This window comes from Echinops telfairi, unplaced genomic scaffold (assembly GCF_000313985.2).
Source record: "Echinops telfairi isolate 266 unplaced genomic scaffold, ASM31398v2 ScPeMD7_7467;HRSCAF=8505_0, whole genome shotgun sequence".
In the NCBI taxonomy this organism is placed as follows: Eukaryota; Metazoa; Chordata; class Mammalia; order Afrosoricida; family Tenrecidae; genus Echinops; species Echinops telfairi.
Genome location: NW_022111367.1, coordinates 5,650,620 through 5,672,289, shown reverse-complemented (window position 1 = coordinate 5,672,289; position 21,670 = coordinate 5,650,620). Strand labels below are relative to the sequence as shown.

The 21,670-nt window shown below is 39.5% G+C and overlaps 1 protein-coding gene across 3 annotated transcripts in view; it reads left to right on the top strand.

The window, feature by feature from the left end:
• WDFY2 (WD repeat and FYVE domain containing 2) overlaps positions 1 to 21,670 on the top strand; it is a 206,353-nt gene that overhangs the window by 462 nt on the left and 184,221 nt on the right. The window lies entirely within an intron of this gene.

Here is a 21,670-nt window from a genome sequence, read left to right as displayed (position 1 = left end):
CCCCGGCTGCTGGTGCGCGGGACATCGTCCTCGAGTCCAGTCCTGGGAACGCTAGGAGGGAGAGGGCGGAGCCGCCCTGGCCCGGAGGTGTGTGCATGCGGATGATGCTCTGAACAGCCTTTACCCGACAAAGCACTTTGGGGTTCTCTCGGCTTCGTAGGACTCCAAGTTGAGAAAGCAAATGCCAGTTTCCTTCTCTCACTGGATCTTACGATGAATTCTGTGAAAATTGGAACTTGTGAGAAGAGTAACTTTGGGCTTCTAAGGGTGCCATCTCCTTTCCTTTTTATTCCAAGGGAAGTGTCTAGAACATGCATAGAACCAGTAGTGCAAGTAGCTCTTGAGTGCCTTTCCTTTGCCAACTTCCTTTCTTTTTACTCTGTGTTGCTCACTTTGCAAAGTGGAGCAAGTTGTTTTGCCTTCAGCATTCTCCTGCAATCAGACAATAACTGTTGTGGCTTCAACTTAATGTCTTATGCAAACTTAAGGCTGGCAATGCTAATTTCCAGAGAGAAATGCTAGCTGAACATAGTAGTTGTGGTCACTTACTAGCAATAATTTTTAAAAAGTAACACTAGAAGGACGTGAGAACTATCTTCACAGAAAAGATAGGTTTCCTGCATTTGAATTCAAATCATATTCTGGTGGAGATTAATTTTTTCCTTTGTGACTCAAAAGTGCAGACGTAAAGCAAGAAAATATTATTCATTACTGTCTGAACAGCCATTTTATTACTTTATATGTAGTGTGGCCTTAAAACATTTGCCTGCTATACATATTTTAGGCCCCACAGTATTACATGAGCATATTAATGATATATTTTTATTGACATCACACTTGATACAAATGGCACTTGGTTCATTACCTATATAGATCCAAAGGAAAACACTGTAGACATACACCAAAGGCAAGCAGTCAGTAATGAGCAGAAGAAATTCATGACTGAAAGAAGGCTTATATGAGTTAAATATTTCTTTTTTTTTTTCTTTTTTAACATTTTATTAGGGGCTCATACAACTGTTATCCCAATCCATACACACATCAATTGTGTAAAGCGCATTTGTACATCATTTCTCAAAACATTTTCTCTCCATTTAAACCCCCGACATTAGGTCCTCATTTTTCCCCTCCCTCCCCGCTCCCCCCTCCTTCATGAGCCCTTGATAGTTTATAAATGGGTATTTTGTCATATCTTGCCAAGTTAAATATTTCAATAGAGAAAATTCTTATTGTAGATACTGCTTCTGGACCCAAATTAACTTGTTTTTAAAGAAATATATTGTTGGCATCTCTTTCCCAGTCTGTAACTACTGGGGATAAAATGACTTAACCTCTTATGGGAAATCTCTAAGTTCATTGAATCAAATCAGGAAAGGAAAAGATAGTTAAACCTAAACCCCTTTTATAATAGTCTTGGCATTTTTTCTTAGCTTGATGATTTGGGAATAGAGATAGTGGTAATTTTTTCTTTGAGTTGAAAGGGGTAGGGGTAGTAGAGTATTTTCTCTAATGCTTGATTTTACTGACAAGGAAATTTGGGTCAGAGAGCTTGTTTGTTAACTATCCAAATTCACTTCTTGTTGAGAGAGCCAATATTAATTCCTTGTCTCCTGATTCCCATTCCAGTGTGTTTATCTTGCAGGAATGATTAGTTCAGTAGGGTGTGTTTCAGAAATGTTGAAGTGGTCTATATGAGAGAAAACCAACACTGCCATCAACCCATTCAGATTCACAGTGACCCTGTAAGACAAAGTACAACAGTTTCTTAAGGGATTCCGAGGCTGCAAATCTTTATGGGAGCAGACAAGCTCATCTTTCTCTTACGGAGTGGTGTTAGGTTTGAGCCTAGTGATTAGCAGCTGAAGTATAACCTACTGTGCCACCAGGGTGCTTAGCAATGCCTAGCTTAATTTTCATTTTCTTAGTTAACAATGTAAAGAATATAAATTTATTATGGAGAATTAATGTTAAATGAACAAGACCCACACTGAAATCCTGGCCTATTCATTATTTGAGTATCAGGATACAAACAGTTCAGTGCTTGGTCACTGGTCAAAGGTTGGCATTTTGAACCCACTCAGAGGTGTCTTGGGAGGCAGGCCTGACAATCTGCTTCTGAAAGGTCACAGCCCTGACATACAATTCACATATCATACAATTCAATAGTAGAAACATATTTGAGTTGTGCAGTTATCACCACTGTCACTTTGGGAACATTTTCCTTTTTCTTGTGTTCATTAGCTCCCCATTTCTTCCCAATCTCTCCTGCCATAACTCCAAGAAACTATTAATCTAGTTACTGTTTCTGTAGATGTACCTATCCTAGATTTCATATAAAGAAAAACATACAAAAACACAGAAACAAAAAAATTCCATAAAAATAAAATAAAACACAGATATACAAAACAGAAAAACCACTTGAAAAGCTAACAGAAGACAATAAAAACTAGAGCAAATTAAAAGTGGGTCCATAGGGAGAGCAAATGATACAGTGTTAAATTTTACCCTAACGTCTGCATTAGTCCACTTTCCAATGCACACTCTGATGCGAGGTTATTCACAGCCTGGTTAATGGTCACAGGACATCTACTGGAGGCTTAATCATGTGGTGAATCTGCAAGTTGATTTGGGCTTTTGCTGTCATCATTCATAGCCTTCTGCAAACTGAGTGCTCAGAATTTCAGCTCTAATACCATTCAGTCACTCCTCCAGTCTTGGGTTTTATTATTTATAAACTTTGGATCACACAGGCTGGCGTGCTCTTCCATGTGGATTTGGCTATCACCTCACATAGATGGTTGCTTATTTTAAGACAGGTCTTTAAATTCCCAGACACATCTTTTTTCTAATAGCCAGGTATCATCTGATTTCTTGTTCACACTTTGCTATAGCACACATAGCTTCAGTGATTTTTTTCATGAGGGCATGCATTGAGGAGGGCCATGTCATAAGAACTAGTTGTTCTTACATTTGGGCTACAATTAAGTTTGAGCTCAAAATCCATTCATGTATCTATGGTTTGTATGTGTCCTTGGTTCACTTTAGAGACATCATTATCCTTTTGTTCGGGAACAATATAAATCATCCCCGTGGGGCATATACTAATTCTGTTGATGTATGGAACAGCTTTTTAGATAAAAATACTAGGATTGTTGACCTGTATAGATAAAAATTTCAAGTGACTGGACACGATTTATGCAAACCATGAGGGATGGGTATAAGACAGAACTTTAGTAAACCTCCTTCACAAAGACAGACTTATGCCTGCTAGACTAAGACAAGTCATAAAAAGCAAAGAGAACACAAAAGCTAATAGGATGGTTCCAAGTCACAGTCATTGGGTACCCTCAAAGCTAGAGGTCCGAACCAAAGACCATTGACCTCCAAATCCCTAACTCTGGGATAGCAGTCATCTGCTTCTGACACTAGGGAGTTTCAGCCTTAAGTGCAAGGCATATGTAGTTTCTTAAATTAGCTACAAGTGAGTTTAAGATAAAGTCCAGTTTGCTCAGGATTTTTTTTAATAGTCTTGGTATGGCCTGTGAAGGATATTGTGAACCTCAAAAAGCCAAATCTAAATTCTGCTTGTCTGTAGCATGCAACCTTGATCACCAAGGGCTGGATAGAAAATAGGTCAAAAGCACCCAATTAGGAACTGAATGCTGGTTGTATTTTCCGCGTGGTGTGCTAATATAAGGAATGTTGGGCGTTTTTCCTGGTGGCATGTTGCTCCACCTGATTTACTCACCAACGGAGGTATAACCCCTTTCTCAAAGACAGACCTACCCATCACCCCCTTCTAGACTTCAGTCTCCATTGGAGTTCACTGAGCACTCCTGTAGGAGTGTGTATAGATTTGAGGTGAATATAGGACAGTGTTATATAAACCATTACATTTAACCACTTGTGCTAGCAACTAGTAACTTTTAAACCACTTATAATGTCTGTTACAGAATAATGTTGTTAGAGCAGTGGTTCTCAACCTGTGTGTCGCAACCTCTTTGGGGGTCGCCTGATTCATAACAGTAGCAAAATCACAGTGATGAAGTAGCAACAAAAATAATTTTATGGTTGGGGGGTCACCACAACATGAGGAACTGTGTTAAAGGGTTGCGACATTAGGAAAGTTGAGAACCACTGTCCGAGACTGCACTTTGTAGCCCTGGGAATGATGCTGTGGAGTAGATTGTCACCAACATAATTAAAATGCATTGATTCTTCTTCATTCTTCCTTATACAGTGTCCAACTTTCACATGCAGATGAGGCTATTGAAAAAACCATGGCTTGAGTCAGGCGCATCTAAGTCCTCAAAGTAACATCCTTGCCTTTCAACACTTTTAAAGAGGTCTTATGCAGCAGATTTACCCCATGCAATGTATTGTTTGGTTTCATGACTACTGCTTCCATGAACACTGACTATGGATCCAAGTAAGATGAAATCCTTGATAACTTCAGTCTTTGTTATCAGCTGTGAGGATTTTAGTTTTTTTTTACATTGAGATGTAATCCATGTTGAAGACTGTCGCCCTTGATCTTCATCAGCAAGTCTTTCAAATCTTCCTCACTTTCAGCAAGCAAGGCTATGTTACCTACATATCACAGGTTGTTAATAAACCTTCCTTCAGTCTTGATGCCACACTTTTCTTACATAATCTAGCTTCTGTGATTATTTGATTAACATGCAGATTGAATAAGTATGGTGAGAGAATTCAACCCAGACACACACCTTTCCTGATTTCAAACCACGGAGTATGCTTTTCTTCTGTTCACACAACTGCACCTTGATCCATGTACAGGTTTTAAGGAGCACGATGTAGTGTTCTGGGATTCCCATTCTTCTCAAGGCTATCTATAATTTGTTATGGTCCACAGAGTATTAGCATGACTGAATGATAGTATTCTGTAAGTTCTTACAAAACTTGGGGCTACTTTTTTGACCTCTGACCCCAACAGCCCTTTATACCTTTTAAAACACTTTTAACATTTTCTATTTTAAACAGCGCTATAGATACTATGTGTCTGTTTCTTTTCTCCATTCGCCCTGTAAGGAGCTGTGTTTGGTTCAATCGTTGTAATGCCATTAGAGTTTGTCTTAGTTCTTGGCACATAGCAGCCCCTCCACAAACAGCTGTTGTATCAGCAGTTCATCTGCCTTTTGTTGTGGTTGCTGAAAGTAATGTAGATATTTAATCAATTAATGTAGATGTTTAATACTTATTGAATGAGTTTTATGAGAATCTATGGAGGAAGCCTTATATGGACAAGTATACACTTGAGGGATAATGATCGGATTGGGAGCTTTTTCAAAAGCTTAAGACTTGAAAGTTTATGCATTGCTGCCATTGAGTTTCCAGTGTGATCCACAGATGTGTGCACACAAAACTGGGGAGAATGACAAGGTCTTTTTTCCAAGATGTTCGTAATGTAGACCCACTGCCATTGAGTCAGACTCATTATGTGTGGAACTGCTAACTGCAAGATCGGCAGATTGAACCCCTCAGCTGCTCCTACCTGGGGGGCTGGGGGGGGGGCGGGGAAGATGAGGCTCTGCTCTTTCAAGATTTACATCTTTGGATATATAGGGGCCGTTCTTTGTTGTCTTATAGGGTCACCATGAGAGTTCACAATTTAGTGGAGGGAAATTTTAGAAACTAGAATTGATAATCAACTAGTTAATGAAGCAAACCACAATCTCTAAGGTTTAGTATCAATGTCTGCAGGAAAGAAGCATGATGAAACGGGAAAGAAGTAAATACGCAATTACTTCCCTGGACTAGTGGATCACACAGCCCTCAGTCTTGACAACCCTGAGACCAGTAAGAACTAAATGGTGCTTAGCTACCACTACCAAGAGCTCTGTAAAGGGTCACTTTAGGAGGCCGTGGGAGAAAAATATAAAACGGAACTCAAAATCCTCAAAGAACCCGGGCTTACTTGTTGTATAGCGACTTGCAGGACCCCTGCTGAGACCATGGGCCCTTATTCACCTCTCAGGTCTGAAACTGAGCTCACCCCTGTGTTAGACTAATCAACTCTTTAACATCAGGAGGGCAGCACTTACTCAAGGACCAAGTTCAGAGACTTAGGAAAGAAAGAGGACTGGGAACAGGAGAAACGGAATGAGGGTGCACGTGAGGGGATTGCGGTGGGTGAGGTGGAACAATATTGTGACGTGTTCAATGTGAAACTGATGATTTCCTCTCCAGGTCTTCACCTAATTCACAATAATATATTTTTAATCTTTTTTAAAGAAGTGATTACAGAACTAATGGTGCAGAGCTGTGATGGGGACCCAGGCAACCTGGCTCCCAAGCCTTCATGTTTGCCGGCACCCTGATGGAACAGTCTCAGCAAGTTATTTCCTTACTCTTTGGCCCTCCTGCTGAATAATAGCCCCCAGATTTCCAGGTCCTAGTATTGCAAACCTTTAAACACACTTCCACCAATGGTGAAAGAAGCTTTGCAGGGAGGCTTACATCGGGGATCTTCAGATGGACCATTTATCTAGGATTATCCCTGTAGTCCTAGTGTAAATCACAGGGATCCTTCTAAAAGGAGGCAGAATGAGATTATACTGTAGTAGAGGAGAAGGCCATGTGACTACATAGTCAGATACTGCTCAGGGCCTAGAACTGGCACATAGTAGGTACTCAATTAATGTTAGTTAAATGCATAAATTGCTTAATCTGAGGCAGTGGTCATTTGAATGGAAAGAATGAGATTAACAAAATTCAACAATATCTTGTGTATGCTCAGGATATACTGCTGTTGTTAGGAACCGTCAAATCGGTGCTGACCCATAGCTATCCCATGCACAGAACCAAACATTGCCCAGTCCTCTGCCTGAGCCCATTGTTGAAGCTACTGCATCAACCCATCTCATTTAGGGCCTTCTTCTTTTTCACCGCCCCTCCAGTTTACCAAGCATGGTGCCCTTCTGCAGGGAGTAGTCTGTCCTGACAACATGTCCAAAGTATGTACAACAGAGTCTCACTCTCCGTGCTTTTAAGGGCCATTCTAGCCTCACTTTTTCCAAGACAGGTTGTTTTCTTCTTTTAGCATTCCATGGTACTTTAAATATTCTCTAGCACTACCTCAAATGCATCAGTTCTTCTTGGGTCTTCCTTATTCAATGTTGCATGCCTATGAGGCAATTGAAAATACTGTGGTGTGTTAGTCTGGGTACTTAGAGCAACAAATCCACAGCAACTCATGTATAAGAGTTTTATATAAAGGTTAAGTACGCATCTAGAAAACATCCCAACTCAGTGCTGCCCAAGCCCACAAGTCCAACATTAACCCATTAACCCAGATGTCCAATACCAGTCCCCAATGTCCTCTTCCATCTCACAACACAGACACAATGATGCCGACTGCAGGAGGAAAGCTGAGTCAGTGAATGTGTAAGCATGTCAGTGCTGGCGGGGGGTCTCCACACAGCTGCTCCAGCACCCAGGGCTGCATCGAGTTAGGTTCATGTGGCTTCTCCTCAGGGATGTCTTGGAGGGGGTGGTGAGTCTTGCCGGCTGAAGCAGGGAACTGGCGAAGGCAGCTGCACCATGGTCCGACCATCACAAAGCAAGAGACCCGAAACTAGAAAGGCAAGGCTCACTGAGTCATATATCCCTCTGCCCTTCAATAACCCCACATGTATTTATCGGCCAGGTTGGCACAATAAACTAACTACCTCATATGGCTTGTGTCAGGTGCACCTGGCTAGATTATTTTAATTTAAGCTGAACTCACTGCTATGGAGTTGATTCTGACTCTCAGCGACCCTTTGGGTTTCCAAGAGTGTATGTAACTCTTTACAGGACTGGAGAGCCTCATCTTGCTTAAAAGAAGATCAGCTCTTTGAGGTAGCTGATATTTGGTCAATAGTTTGACACTCATCAAATTGAAAGTTTGCTGTTTATTTAAAATAGAATATTCTGAATATTTGGAACCCTAATTTGCGTAGCTGTTGTCTACAGGCTTCCATCTGTTTCTTCATTCATAGAGATTGATGGTCTTCTGCCCCCCAGCCCCCGGTTCTTCTTTGAAGTTCCTTGGACTTCCTTAAAAATGCTACATCTACCAAAACCCCTGATATTTTATGTGGAGCACCATAATTATAAAGTTGTTAGCAAGCTTTAATGATTTTCAAAGAAAAAATAATAATTTGGGAAGATATCCACAAGCTTTGTTAAAAATTTGAGATAAGCTTTATACCAAAATGTTACTTCTATGGAACAAAAGATGTTTTAAAAAAAAAATTTTGTGAAGGTACCCTGAGGATCAAGTGTATTACTGAGGAAACGTGTCTGCAGTCATTCACTGATGGCAGAGACATGTTGAACCACATTTTGTTTGTAATAAACTTGTGCATGTATGAACTAGAATGGTAGTAGCAATACTTCTTGATTTACCCTTGCTGATCAGTCATTCTGAATCTAGGCTGATCGAACATACTTGCACAATTGTCTACAACTGTGCTGCACAATAGAACTTTCTGTGGTTTTGGAAATGTTCTGTATCTGGGTTGCTCAACATGGTATCATCAAGCACTTGTGGGAAGTGAAAGGGGAGGTCCTAATAGTACACATATTTCAGGGCTTGGCTGTTAACTGGAAGATGGTGGTTTGGACCCACCCAGTGGTAGAAAAACCTGGCAATCTGCTTCCATGAAGATCACAGCCAAGAAAACCATATGGGGCAGTTCGACTCTACCAGTGACTCTACTATGAGTCAGAATCAACACAAAACAACAGGGCGACTCAAGAATTTAAATTTTATATGAAATAAAATTTTATATTAAATTAAATATTGAATACTTTTAATTAAAATCTAAATAGCTACATGTGGTAAGTGATTGCCAATTGTCCAGTACAGGCAGTAGACAAATGACAAAATGCACACTGGCTATTAAAGGCTTCTGTCTGAAGTGACATGCGTCTCTTTAGCTCGAATTTCACTGGCCAATGCAAATTATGTGTCTGTGCTTAAGGAGGGATATACAGCAGAGGGAAAACGGGAATAGTATTTGTGAAGGCCTTCTAATGTCTGCCAAAATGAGCATTATTCAGTATGTAGTATTCCAGAAAAAAGAAGTTGAATGATTTAAAATCAGTCTGTTAAAAAACAAAAACGGTGTATTTAGCAGTCTGAAGTGTCCAGTTTTCTGGATTATAATGCAGAGTACTTAGATGAAAACATTCATAATACAATGTTGTCTGGTGAAAGTCAGAATCAAAATCTCCCAACAGGCTGAACCCGGGCCTGATGTGCTAGTATATGTAAAATTCTGCTCTTAAGCCTGAAATCTGTATGCATGTATTTGTCCAGAATGGAAGAGAGAGAGCTTTATGAACAATCTATGACAAGAAGCAAAGAAGATTTCCAATTTCATTTTTATTTGATAATATGATACTAACCTGATTATCTTGTGTACAGAACAGGGAAGCAGGTAGTTTTCTTTCTTTCTTTTTTTAAACAGGTAGTTTTCTCTGAAGTCTTCCACGATGACCGTGTTAAATTCTGGGTGGCACAATTTGAGACATCTGGCAAATTTGTGTCTCCTTGGATATAAACATGATAGGGAAAACCTATTCTTGAAACCTGTTTAAGTGCAAGAATTTAGGAGAATGATTTGAGGGGCCGCCTTTTAAAATTTTGACTTTATAATAGATCGATTTATGCATTTTAAGCTGTGTTCTTTGTAAGTTCTCTGAGGGCAGAACCCTTGCAGTGGGTCAAAGGGGCTCAGAGCTCTGTATCAGTAAACCCAGTTAACATTGCTTATCACATAGGAAATAAGCAGTGTGTGTTTTTTGACTAAATTAGGTAAAGCAGATTCATCATTTGTTTAAAGTGAATGGACCTCAGGACAGATTTAGTTTCCATGAGCAAAGATAACTGAGGTAGAATCAGAGAGATACTTACTTTAGGCCAGGGTCATATACAATTTGGGAATCTCTAAGGCCCATTTACCCCCCTCTGACTACTTGACTATTTCTTAAAAAGACATGTGAAAATAAAATCTCTCACTTTATCATATGAGTCCTCCCACTGTTTTACCACTGATGCTTATTGTGAAATTGCACCGATCTCAGTCAGTTCTCTTTCTTCAGTCATTACTTTCTCTAATTGACTTTAGTTCAGCTTAGTTGAGCCTCTAATGAAGTTCTGTGTATCATTTATTTTGTAACATTTGAATCAAAAATATTTTTAATGGAAGCTCATGTCTTTCTCCTTGTGCAAGCATAGATCTGAAAGTTGAGGAATTTTAAAAAATCTTTTTATTTATTTATTTTTTATTAAAGCATTTTATTGGGGGCTCGTACAACTCATCACATTCCACACTTACATCCATTGTGTCAAGCACATTTGTACATTTGTTTCCCTCATCATTTTCAAAATATTTGCTTTCTATTTGAGCCCCTCGTATCTGCTCCTCATTTCCCCCCTCCCTCCCTCCTCCCCCTCCCCCATGAACCCTTGATAATTTATAAATTATTATTATTTTGTCATATCTTACATGGTCCCATGTCCCCCTTCACCCACTTCTCCGTTGTCCGTCCCCCAGGGAGGAGGTTATATGTAGATCCTTGTAATCGTTTCCATCTTTCTACCCCACCTTCCCTTCACCCTCCAGGTTTTGCCCTTCTCACCACTGGTCCTGAGGGGTTCATCTGTCCTGGATTCCCTGTGTTTCCAGTTGCTATCTGTACCAGTGTACATCCTCTGGTCTAGCCGGATTTTTAAGGTAGAATTGGGATCATGATAGTGGGGAGTGGGTGGGAGGGAAGAACATTTAAGAACTAGAGGAAAGTTGTACGTTTCATCATTGCTCCCATCAACCCTTCTGTAAGAGGATGTCTAGTTGCCTACAGATGGGCATTGGGTCCACACTCTGCACTCCCCCTCATTCACAGTGATGTGATTTTTTTGTTCTTTGATGCCTGGTACCTGATCTGTTGGACACCATTAGGAACTTCTTAAAGAAATATTGTGAAGTCTCAAATCAGCACAATTAAAGACTCCCATCTATGCTAGCTTTGATGAGAATATAGTGAAACGTTCAGCCATGGACTTGAGCTGCATCACATGGTGGTGAATTTGTCCCATATGATTGCTAAACATTAGCCCGTACACTACATTTATAATATGAGGCAATCTTTTTTTTTTACCAGTAATATGTCTGGAAGTGTAGTCAGCCTTTATGTCTCAAAAAGACAGAATACAGATGGAGTTTTTAAGAAAAGATCACTATGAAAAACTTGTTCCAAGGAAGTTTACTAGCTTCTGATGGCTCTGAATTTCCTACTTGATTCATGTAGTTAAACCGTATTTTGTTCAGTACATCGCTGTCAGTGAATACTCATCTGGATATTGCAACAGGATGGAAAATGTGAGAGTGGCAATTCTTTTCTATTTATCTATCTATTTATTTATTTTTAATCATTTTACTGGGGGCTCTTACAATTCTTATAACAATCCGTACACCCATTGTGTCAAGCACATTTGGAGAATAACAATTTTTACTCTCCTGAAACCAATGGTTGCCACGTTGACAAGCTGTCTGTAACCTCCAGCTTCACTAAACTTTCTTTGGCAAAGATAGATGGGTAAAAATCTGGGCTTTTATTAGCTGGAGGGACTGTAGATCGAATCATTTCCAAATAAACAGGATGAAAAAATGTTTAAGTAAGTATTTTGACTTGGTTGGCATCTTTCCATGAGTCTTCACTCTGCATCGTGCTTTGAGTGATAGAAATACTTTATTGTTGAGAATTACCCTGATGCCATTAAAAAAACAATATAACAAACAAACGTATTTTGGAATATAAAAACAGTCGCATTTAGAAATCAGTACTGATATCAAATAGTGATCTGTTAATATATGTAACATCAAACTAAATTATATTTTAGTGTATGCCTACTGGAAAAGAAAATGACTATCAAACCAAGCTGTTCCTTAGCCTATTTATTAGAAAGGATAATAAAAAGGAGGCAACACTTGTTTCTGTATGAAGAGGTCTTCCAGGGAGAATACAACTAACCTAGAAATTTCCTCACATGAAAAAAAACCTCCTTTGTGCAACTTAAGCAAACACTTTTAACCTTTTCTTCCTTTTTTTTTTTAAGGTCAGAGAGTTTACTTATTCAAACTCTTCATTTAGTCATTAGCAAAAGTTAATTTAGAAGTGTAAAAAACTAATAAATAAGACTGAAAAAAGAGGAAAAAAAGTAGCCTCCTGGTCTCTTGGTAGGAAGGGCTGCTTTATGCTTTTATGTACTTTTTCTGGGAGCAGATGCGAATGACTGACCTTGGGCATGTCCTAGGCCCTTTCAGTCCCCAGCCTCAGTTTTCTTCATCTGATAGGGAAAGGGCAGGGTTTTCTGGCATCGGATGTGCCCATACAGTGTGGTAGCTAGATTAGGGCAAACTCTTCAGACCCTTTGTTCCAAAGCCTTGTGTGAGGGTAAGAGCTGTCCACTGATGGCCACTTGTCAGTTCTTGGTGATGCAGCTGGAAAACAATGCTTTCAGAGCCTGTGGACGGCAGCAGCTATTTGCTCCTGGATAAAATGTTAAGATGTATTTGTGTGGTACTGGTGCCTAATGTCTAGTTGAACTGGGTTCATTACATTCCTACTCCTGGAAGAGTCCTTTCTTTTTTAAAAAAAATTTAAAAAATCATTTTATTGGGGGCTCATAAAATTCTTATCACAATCTATACATCCATCCATTGTGTCAAGCACATTTGTACATTTGTTGCCATCATCATTCTCAAAACATTTGCTTTCTACTTGAGCCCTTAGTATCAGCTCATTTTCCCCCTCCCTCCCCGCGCTCATGAACCTTTGATAATTTATAAATTATTATTATTTTTCCATATATTACACTGTCTGACGTCTCCCTTCACCCACTTTTCTGTTGCCCCTCCCCCAGAGAGGAGGTTATATGTAGATCCTTGTAATTGGTTCCCTCTTTCTACCCTACCTTCCCTCTACCCTCCAGGTATCTCCACTCTCACCACTGGTCCTGAAGGGGTCATCTGTCTTGGATTCCCTGTGTTTCCATTTCTTATCTGTACCGATGTACATCCTCTGGTCTAGCCAGATTTGTAAGGTAGAATTGGGATCATGATAATGGGGGGGAGGAAGTATTTAAGAACTAGAGGAAAGTTGTATGTTTCATTACTGCTACCCTGCACCCTGACTGGCTTGTCTCCTTCCCGTAACCCTTCAGTAAGGGGGTGTCCAGTTGTCTACAGATGAGCTTTGGGTCTCCACTCTGCACTCACCCTCATTTACAATGATATGCTTTTTTGTTATTTGATGTCTGATACCCAATCCCTTTGACAACTCGTGGTCACACAGGCTGGTGTGCTTCTTCCATGTAGGCTTTGTTGCTTCTGAGCTAGATGGCTGCTTGTTTATCCGCAAACCTTTAAGACCCCATACGCTATATCACCACATTTGCTTATGCACACATTTGTCTATAGTGATCATATTGGGAAGGTGGGCACCCACTGAGTTTTTGTTCTTTGATGTCTGATACCTGGTTCCTTCTGCACCTCGTGGACACACAGGCTGGTGTGCTTCTTCCATGTGGGCTTTCATGCTTCTGAGCTAGATGGCTGCTTGTTTACTTGCAAGCCTTTAAGACCCCAGACTCTATATCTTTTGATAGCTGGGCACCATCAGCTTTCTTCACCACTTTTGCTTATGCACACATTTGTCTTCAGCGATCATGTCAGGAAGGTGTGCATCATGGAATGCCAATTTAATAGAACAAAGTGTTCTTGCATTGAGTAAGTACTTGAGTGGAGGTCCAATGTCCATCTGCTGCCTTAATACTAAACTATAAATATACGTACGTAGATCTATTTCCCCACCATCCTATATAAATATATTTACATATGTGCATGCCTGTATTTAGACCTCTATAAATGCCCTTTGCCCCCTAATTCTTTCCTCTATTTTCTTTTATTTTCCTCTTGTCCCATTATCATGCTCAGCCTTCATTTGGGTTTCAGTAATTTATCTCTGTTACATTGCCCTTGCTGAATCCCTACCAGGCCTTTCACACCCTCCTTGCCACTAATTTTGGATCACTTGTTGCTCCCCTGTCCCTGAGTTGGTCAGCATCACCTTCTTACCCCCGCCTTCCCCTCTCCCGTGTCCCCCCAGAACCATTGGTCCTGTGGTTTTCTCCTCCAGACTGTACATCCAGCCTATCTTATCTAGATAGATCTGTAGAGATAATAATATGCACCAAAAACCAAGGCATAGCTACAAAGCGACAAAAGAGAACACAACAAGAAAGAAAACCAATGACCCAGAGAAGAATAAATTAATTAAAAAAAGAAAAAGAAAACATTTAAATATTTTTAAAAAGAAAGAAAAACCTGTAACTAGATCAAGGTCTGATTTTTGACCTCTAGGCATGTCCTCCGATCAAGTCCGATGGGGTGACACGCTCTGGCCCCAGAGTCTGTCCTTTGCACTCCCTCGGGAGCCCCCTGCGCTGCTCTCCCTGAGCCCTTTGTTTTCAATACTGAATAGTTTGCTGTGGGTGGTTTTTTGGTACCCAGGTCAGAGCTTGGTTTCTCCAGTGTTTTTGACTCCACCCCTCTTTTTTAAACCACAAATCATCGTAAGGGCTATATTTAGCATTGTTACCCAAGACTCACATTTCCCTGTATTCTCAACTTCTGAGGTGACTTCAAAAAGTTCATGGAAAAATTCGATTCTCTTTTAATTCATTTTTCATAAACATTTGAAGCCTCCTTGTATATAGCTGAAAGAAAAATTTTCTAACATGATATCCTTTTTATGTGACATGTATACTGATACTGTTTTATTGTAACTTTCATAAAATTCTAGTTGTTCATGGATTAAGCCTCTGATGAATCCCCTCTGACCAGAGAGACTAGGCATGTGAATTGCCTTGCAATTGGAAAGTGAATCATTGCAGATGCGATTAGGTTAACATTTAACACATTGCCATTTGGTCTCTCTTTTGATCCATTTAAAATTTGTTCTAGTTTTTAATGTTTTCTGCTTTCTTTTCTATTGATGCTTTTTATCTGTTTTACTTTGTTGTTAGTTAGTTTTTAAAAAATGTTTTTCTATATATTAAATCCAGGATAGGTAAAGCTAAACAGACGGGAACTGGATTCATAGTTCCTTGGGGGTGTGGCATGGGAGGTTGGGGGGAGCTAATAAAGATAAATAAATGAAGAAAATGTTCTAAAACTGATTGTAGTGATGAGTGTATAACTCTTCTTTTTTTGGTACAGCTCTTCTTGATGTGATTAAATTGTTACATTGGATGATAAGTTAATTATATGCCAATAAAACTGTTAAAAGATTCTAGTTTTGACTTGTAAAATTTATTTCATAGGCCACTAATAGATTGTAAATAGAACAGTGGGTACCGAGCTGTTGAAGTTCTGTCTCTCTTTTTCTGTATGGAGTGTTCAGCTCATATAGTTCAACTCAGGTACCTGCATCTGCACACGTTACCCTCATAAAGAATAATTGAACATATGACTGTTCATGGTACATGTTTCCTTCTCGCAGATTTCTGAATGCAGCTTTCAAAAAGAAGGTAGAGTGCTCATCGAGTTTTCATATTCTTGTGTCTACGTAATATTACACCATCAGCTACCTAGTTTTAACCTTCATTTCAAATACGAAGGGGCTTTAAAAAATTTATGTAAAAATTCCATTACCTTTTAATTCCATTTTTCGACAAACTTTCTGAAGTGCCATGAAGTGTGTGTCTTTTTCATTTCTTTCGGTCTTCATTCACGCTTACGTAATGAGTGTACCTAACCACTGGGCGCCGGATCTCCCATCATGAACAAGGCATGTTCTGCTTTCAAGGTACTGTTTTTTTCCATCATTTTATTGGGGCTCTTACAGCACTTAGAGCAATCCATACATCCATTGTGTCAAGCACATTTGTACACTTGTTGCCATCATCCTTTTCTTTTTTTAATCATTTTATTAGGGCTCGTGCAACTCATCACAATTCATACATACATCCACTGTGGCAAGCACATTTGTACATTTGTTGCCATCATCATTCTCAAAACATTTTCTTTCTATTTGAGCCCTTGGTATCAGTTCCTAATTTTTTCCTCCCTCCCCCATCCTTCCTCCTTCATGAACCCTTGATAATGTATAAATTATTATTATATTCATATCTTACAGCAACCGCTTTCTCCCTTCACCCATGGGGTTGGGGTGTTATACATCATCAAGGTACTGTTAATGTAAAGGGCCTAATTTATCCATCCAGTTTAGATTATTTGTAGTTTTATAAATGTCATAAAATATTGCTCACATTTGTATGTATCTTTCACTGTCCCAGATTTTGGCTCTATTCCTTCATGAAAGATTGTCAGAAAATGGCCACATTGTTTTCTAAAAGGATCATGCCGCATTAAAGGAGCCATGATGGTAGTGGGTTAACTATTAGGCTGCTCCTCTGAAGAGAGATGAGTCGGTCTTCTTTTGTAAAGATGTACAGCCTCGGAAACCCGATGGAGCAGTTGTACCCTGTACTATGAGTTGGAATCACTCAGTAGCAATGGGTACAGTATGGTACCCTGTGTCTGAGGGACCCATGGTGGCACAGTGGTCCAGAGCTGCTAATGGAAAGGTCAGCAGTTTGACCCCATCAGCCTTTCTGAGGGAGAAAGATGAGAAAGATTTACAGCCTTGAAAACCTATGAGGGAGTTCGAACTTTTATAAAGGTTGCAATGAGTCAGAATCAACTTGATTGTAATATGCTTGATGATTTTTTTTAAATCATTTTATTGGGAGCATGTATGTGGGGGGAGGTCAGATCCTTGCTGCCAGACTGCTGTCTCATCCCACCACAGGGGTAGGCCTGCTCCCTGCTGCTGGAGACAATGGACTACTTCTCTCTGAAGCATGGGACCATTAGCTTGGTTCCTGTAGGAGGGGTTTGCACCCTACTGATAATGATTCCTATGGAGAGCCAGAGACCACCCCCTCATTACTGTGTAACCTATAGTGTAACCCCTTCCTGTGACGTATGTCTTTACCTGTAATTGGTGGGCGTGCACACCCCCAAAGGTATATAGGCATGAGTCAGCAATATAGAGCGCTCTGATCTCTGACTCTCTGATCTCTTGGACCTCTCTAACCTCTCAGACTCTCTCTGGCTCCCCTCTCTTCCCCCTCTCCCTTGTTCCCTCTCCCTCCTTCCCTTACCCCTCTCTCCATGTGGACCACAAAGCTGGGCTGAGGTGAGCAATGCTACCATGTAATGTGTCTAACTGCATCATTGTGATATCTCTCATGCTCTCGATGACTTTAATATAATACTTATATATCTCAACCGTACAATTGTGCTGGCACCCCACCCCCCTACGCCATTTTAATTTAATACTACACACGTACAACACTTATCACAATCCATACATACATCCATTGTGTCAAGCACCTTTGCACATTTGTTGCCATCATTATTCTCAAACCATCTGCTTTCTACTTGAGTCCCTGACATCAGCTCCTCATTTTTCCCCCTCCCTCCGTTTGATGATTTTTTAATTCTTTGTTCAGTTATTCAATGAAGTCTTCTGGTCTTTAACAATTTCTTGTCCATATATTCTCTTTTATATAGTAAAAATATTAATCCCATGTCCATCATATATCCAGAGATAGTCTTTACTTTGCCTTTTTAGTTTTTACATACAAAACATTTTTAAATTTAACCATATCCTACACATCTTTTATAATAATTGAACTGTCAGCGCTTCTAATATGTAAAAGTCACTCTTTGCTCAGAGATTCTGTGAATATTCAGTTCTTTCATCTATTTTTATAGCTTGATGAAAAGATAACTTTTGCCTTTTCTGGTATTTAATTGGATGAAGCAAGAGTAATTAATTTTTCTAAAATGTGCTAATTGATTATTTTTTCACCCTATATTGCTCCTATATTTTCTTTTATAGTTATTTATGAAATTGCCTTTATCATATAATTAAGTTCTCATTATTAAACAGGCTATGACAGTCCTCTTGTGTGTGGAGGACCACTTTGCGCTTCAGTTCTGTGCTTTTAGTTATCGAAGCTAATGACAGGTTCTTGATTGCTTGCCATTATATGAAAGGAATAATTTTGCTCAAGGTGATTTAAAAATCTCAGTTTCTGCATTTCTAAATTTGGAATAATGATTTTTCATAGGGTTGTTAGAAGTTTACAAGAGATTATGTTTGAACCGCACAAATGATGCTCAGTGATAAGTTTTATTTTTTGTTTATGATGTTTACGTGAATTGATCATTCATTAACTATTCCTCAAAAGTGTGGCTCTAAGTAGGTAAGCATTTATTTTTTTGTTTCTATGGTTTCATTAAAAGCTAGACTATTTTAAGGTCACCTTGGATATATATATGTATATATACATGTATATATATATGTGTGTGTGTATATATATATATACACACACACACACACACACACACACACACACACACACACACACACATATATGGAGCCCTGGTGGTGTAATGGTTATGAATAGGACTGATAGCTGGAAAGTCAGCAGTTCCCCTCCAACTCTGCAGGAGAAAGATGGGGCTTTCTATTTCCATAAAGAGTTACAGTCTCAGAAATTCACAGGGGCAGTTCTACCCTGTCCTATAGAATTGGCATCCACTTGATAGCAGTGAGTTTGGTGTAGATGTACATGGTTGACCCTTTGACATTTTTGTTCTTTTGTCAATACAGTTCTTAGCCCAGTATCTCTTTTCTAGATAATAGAAAGAGTGAGATTAACTCATCCTTTTACAGTCTCTTTCCACACTTGGTCTGGGAAGGCCAGGGATCAGGACAGGTGTGTGCTTTCTTTTCTAAGTGTCTCTTTTGTCCTGAAAACTGTGCCCATTGACCTCATTGATCTCCTGAAGAACAGGGGTTTGTATCTTCCACGGGTAATAAACTTCCATGGATAGGGACGGAACTCTAGTTCAGTTATTATCTACTGAAAGCCTGGCGATTACAAACATACAGCCAATTATTAAAGTCTACTCGCAGGCAGATTTAGGGTGAGCGACATAGTGGTGTTTTTAGAAGTTCTTGAAATTATTGCTAGCATTCAAATATGTCTTTTCTGGACATATGGGAAGATATAGATTTGCAAAGTCTCAAATACCCTAACTGTACAACTCTTTTTCCTGCTCTACTCATTTAGAGCAAGACTCATCTGAGCGCAGGTCATGCTGCCCATGTTAAAACAGAGCATGGAACCCAAAATGCCTTCACATTTCCCCTCAAATCTAAAAGGCAGTACTTTTCCTTTTATTGAATATATTGTTAGGACTCTTTTTGGCAGTTGGGAGAATGAAAAAAAGAAGAAACAGATAACCAGAAAACCCATGCTCTCAAAAACTACACAAGGGTCCCTCAAACTCAAAATCACTGTCATCGAGTAGATGTTGACACGTAGTGATCCCTAGTACAGGGTTGAACTGCCTCTGTGAGTTTCTGAGACTGTAACTATTTACAGGATCAGAAAGCTTTGTCTTTAATCTTGTAGAGTGGCTGATGGTTTCAAAATGCTGACCTTTTGGATTGCAGCCCAATTTGTAACCAATATGCCACCAGGGCTCATTAGACAGGGGTTCAAAGGAGGGAGCACATGCATTAAACAATAAGAAACCTTTTTCTAATAGAGTCTGATATTGTAAACAGTTAAAGTATAAATAAAGATAGGTATTGGTTATGGTATTTACCCCTCAAGTGGTTTGATACTTACCACTCCTTAATCCTGTCTCTGAGGTAGCTTGCTTGCACAGTCTTTAAGCACTTGGTTGCTAACCAAAAGATCAATGATTGAAACTCACTAGATGTTCTAATGATTCTACAGTGAAGTGGAATTACTTGATATGGCTCTTCTATCTATAGTCCTTGTAACCCTTATAAGGAGGGTAAGAGCATACAGATGTATTAAGCGTAATGGATAGTACTTTGAAGGTAATAGGGTTGTTTTGTAAAAAAAATTAAATGCATAGCCTTAGTGAGGGGGAACACACCAATTTTTAGGGGTACCTCCTTGTATATATTTTTTATTTGTTTTTGTTATTGTTTGAAATGAACTTGTCAGAAGACTCCAAGTCCATTTCAGTTTTGAAATTTACATAATTAGAATAGTTAAATAAGTTCTTTTTATGTTCAAAGCTCAAATGGACAATTTTGAAGAATTAATACTTTTTCTTGAGAAGGTAAGATTAAATTAAGGAGGCAAGTTATTGAATCAGAATAGTTGGAAGAATTGTATTATTTGAATGGACTGGATCGGCTTGAAGTTTTGCTGTGGTGTGACATTTCTCATTTGTTTTTCTTGTTGAGCTTCCATTTGGGTGTTTCTGATGTCATATAGGATGTACTTAATGTAGGTTTTCTAGCTTTACCTTCGTAGGACAGGGCAGAGGCTGCAGAAGTAAAGTTCACTCGATCTGAACAGATTCAGAACAGTATGGGGAAGAGGCTCAGGCAAGTCAACTTGAGGATCCTGAGGAATGTGTGGCTTTGTCTGCAGGTAAATATACAAGTATAAGTCATAAAGTCTTCCTCTAAAATTAGAGACATTTTTACTAACCAAAAATATAGGAATAAGAAGCTATTGTTTCTCACCATATCCTTCATCTATGGCTATAAATTTCATACGAGGTACTTGGATATATCTAACCCTTTTCCAGAGAATTCTGTGTTCTTTGATTCATACCATGTCAAAATGGCAGTTTAACATCCTCAGAGGACTCAAATCATGTTCCTTTTGAATGTTCTTTGTATGGGGGATCATCAAGACCTCGGAAGGGCTGAGAGCAGGGCTACAGAGTGGAGGTGGTACGGTCTCCTACAGAAGTTCTCGTAGGACAGCTCATGCTACCCTCAGAGTGAGTAGGTGGTGATGGAAAACAATTCCCTCTTGCAACTTTCCTGCCCTTCTTCCACACGAATGCAGTTTTTATTGTTTGTCTTAAGATTCTTCCTAATTACACTCAGAATTACCCTTTGTCCACTGTGACAGTTGAGTTTGTTCAACGTGGCTCAGCCAGGATTCTCAGGTTTAGTAGTTTAGGCCTAGCAATCTTCCACAGTGTGAGCTAACACACTGTCATCAGCTCGATCAGGGCATCTGCTGTGAGGAGCCAATCAGATATAAGATTAGGGGGGAAACAACTCAATACTCTGCTAAAACCCCTGACGAAGTTTTTGCCGGGGTTTGGCCTAGTTCTTGTACAAGCAGAAGCTGTGGTGTGTGTGTTTGCTTCCGCTGGTTTTGGCTCCAGTATCTGCCTTATTGATCCCTGGACTTGTTTGCTGACCCTGGGACCTTATTAGCAGCCTGCCATCTGACCTGCTGATCTTGGACTATTGGACTCTACAGCCTATGGTCTTGCTGCTTCATATTCCTGCTTCTTGATTCATCAGCCTCTGCAGCTAAGTGAATCAGAAGAAGCATTCTGCTTAACATTTGACCCATGGGCTTGAACTGGACTAGATTTACCTGCTATATATTGTGTAAGCCGTTTTCTTTTCTTTATTTTTTTTAACATTTTATTAGGGGCTCATACAACTGTTATCCCAATCCATACACACATCAATTGTGTAAAGCGCATTTGTACATCGTTTCTCA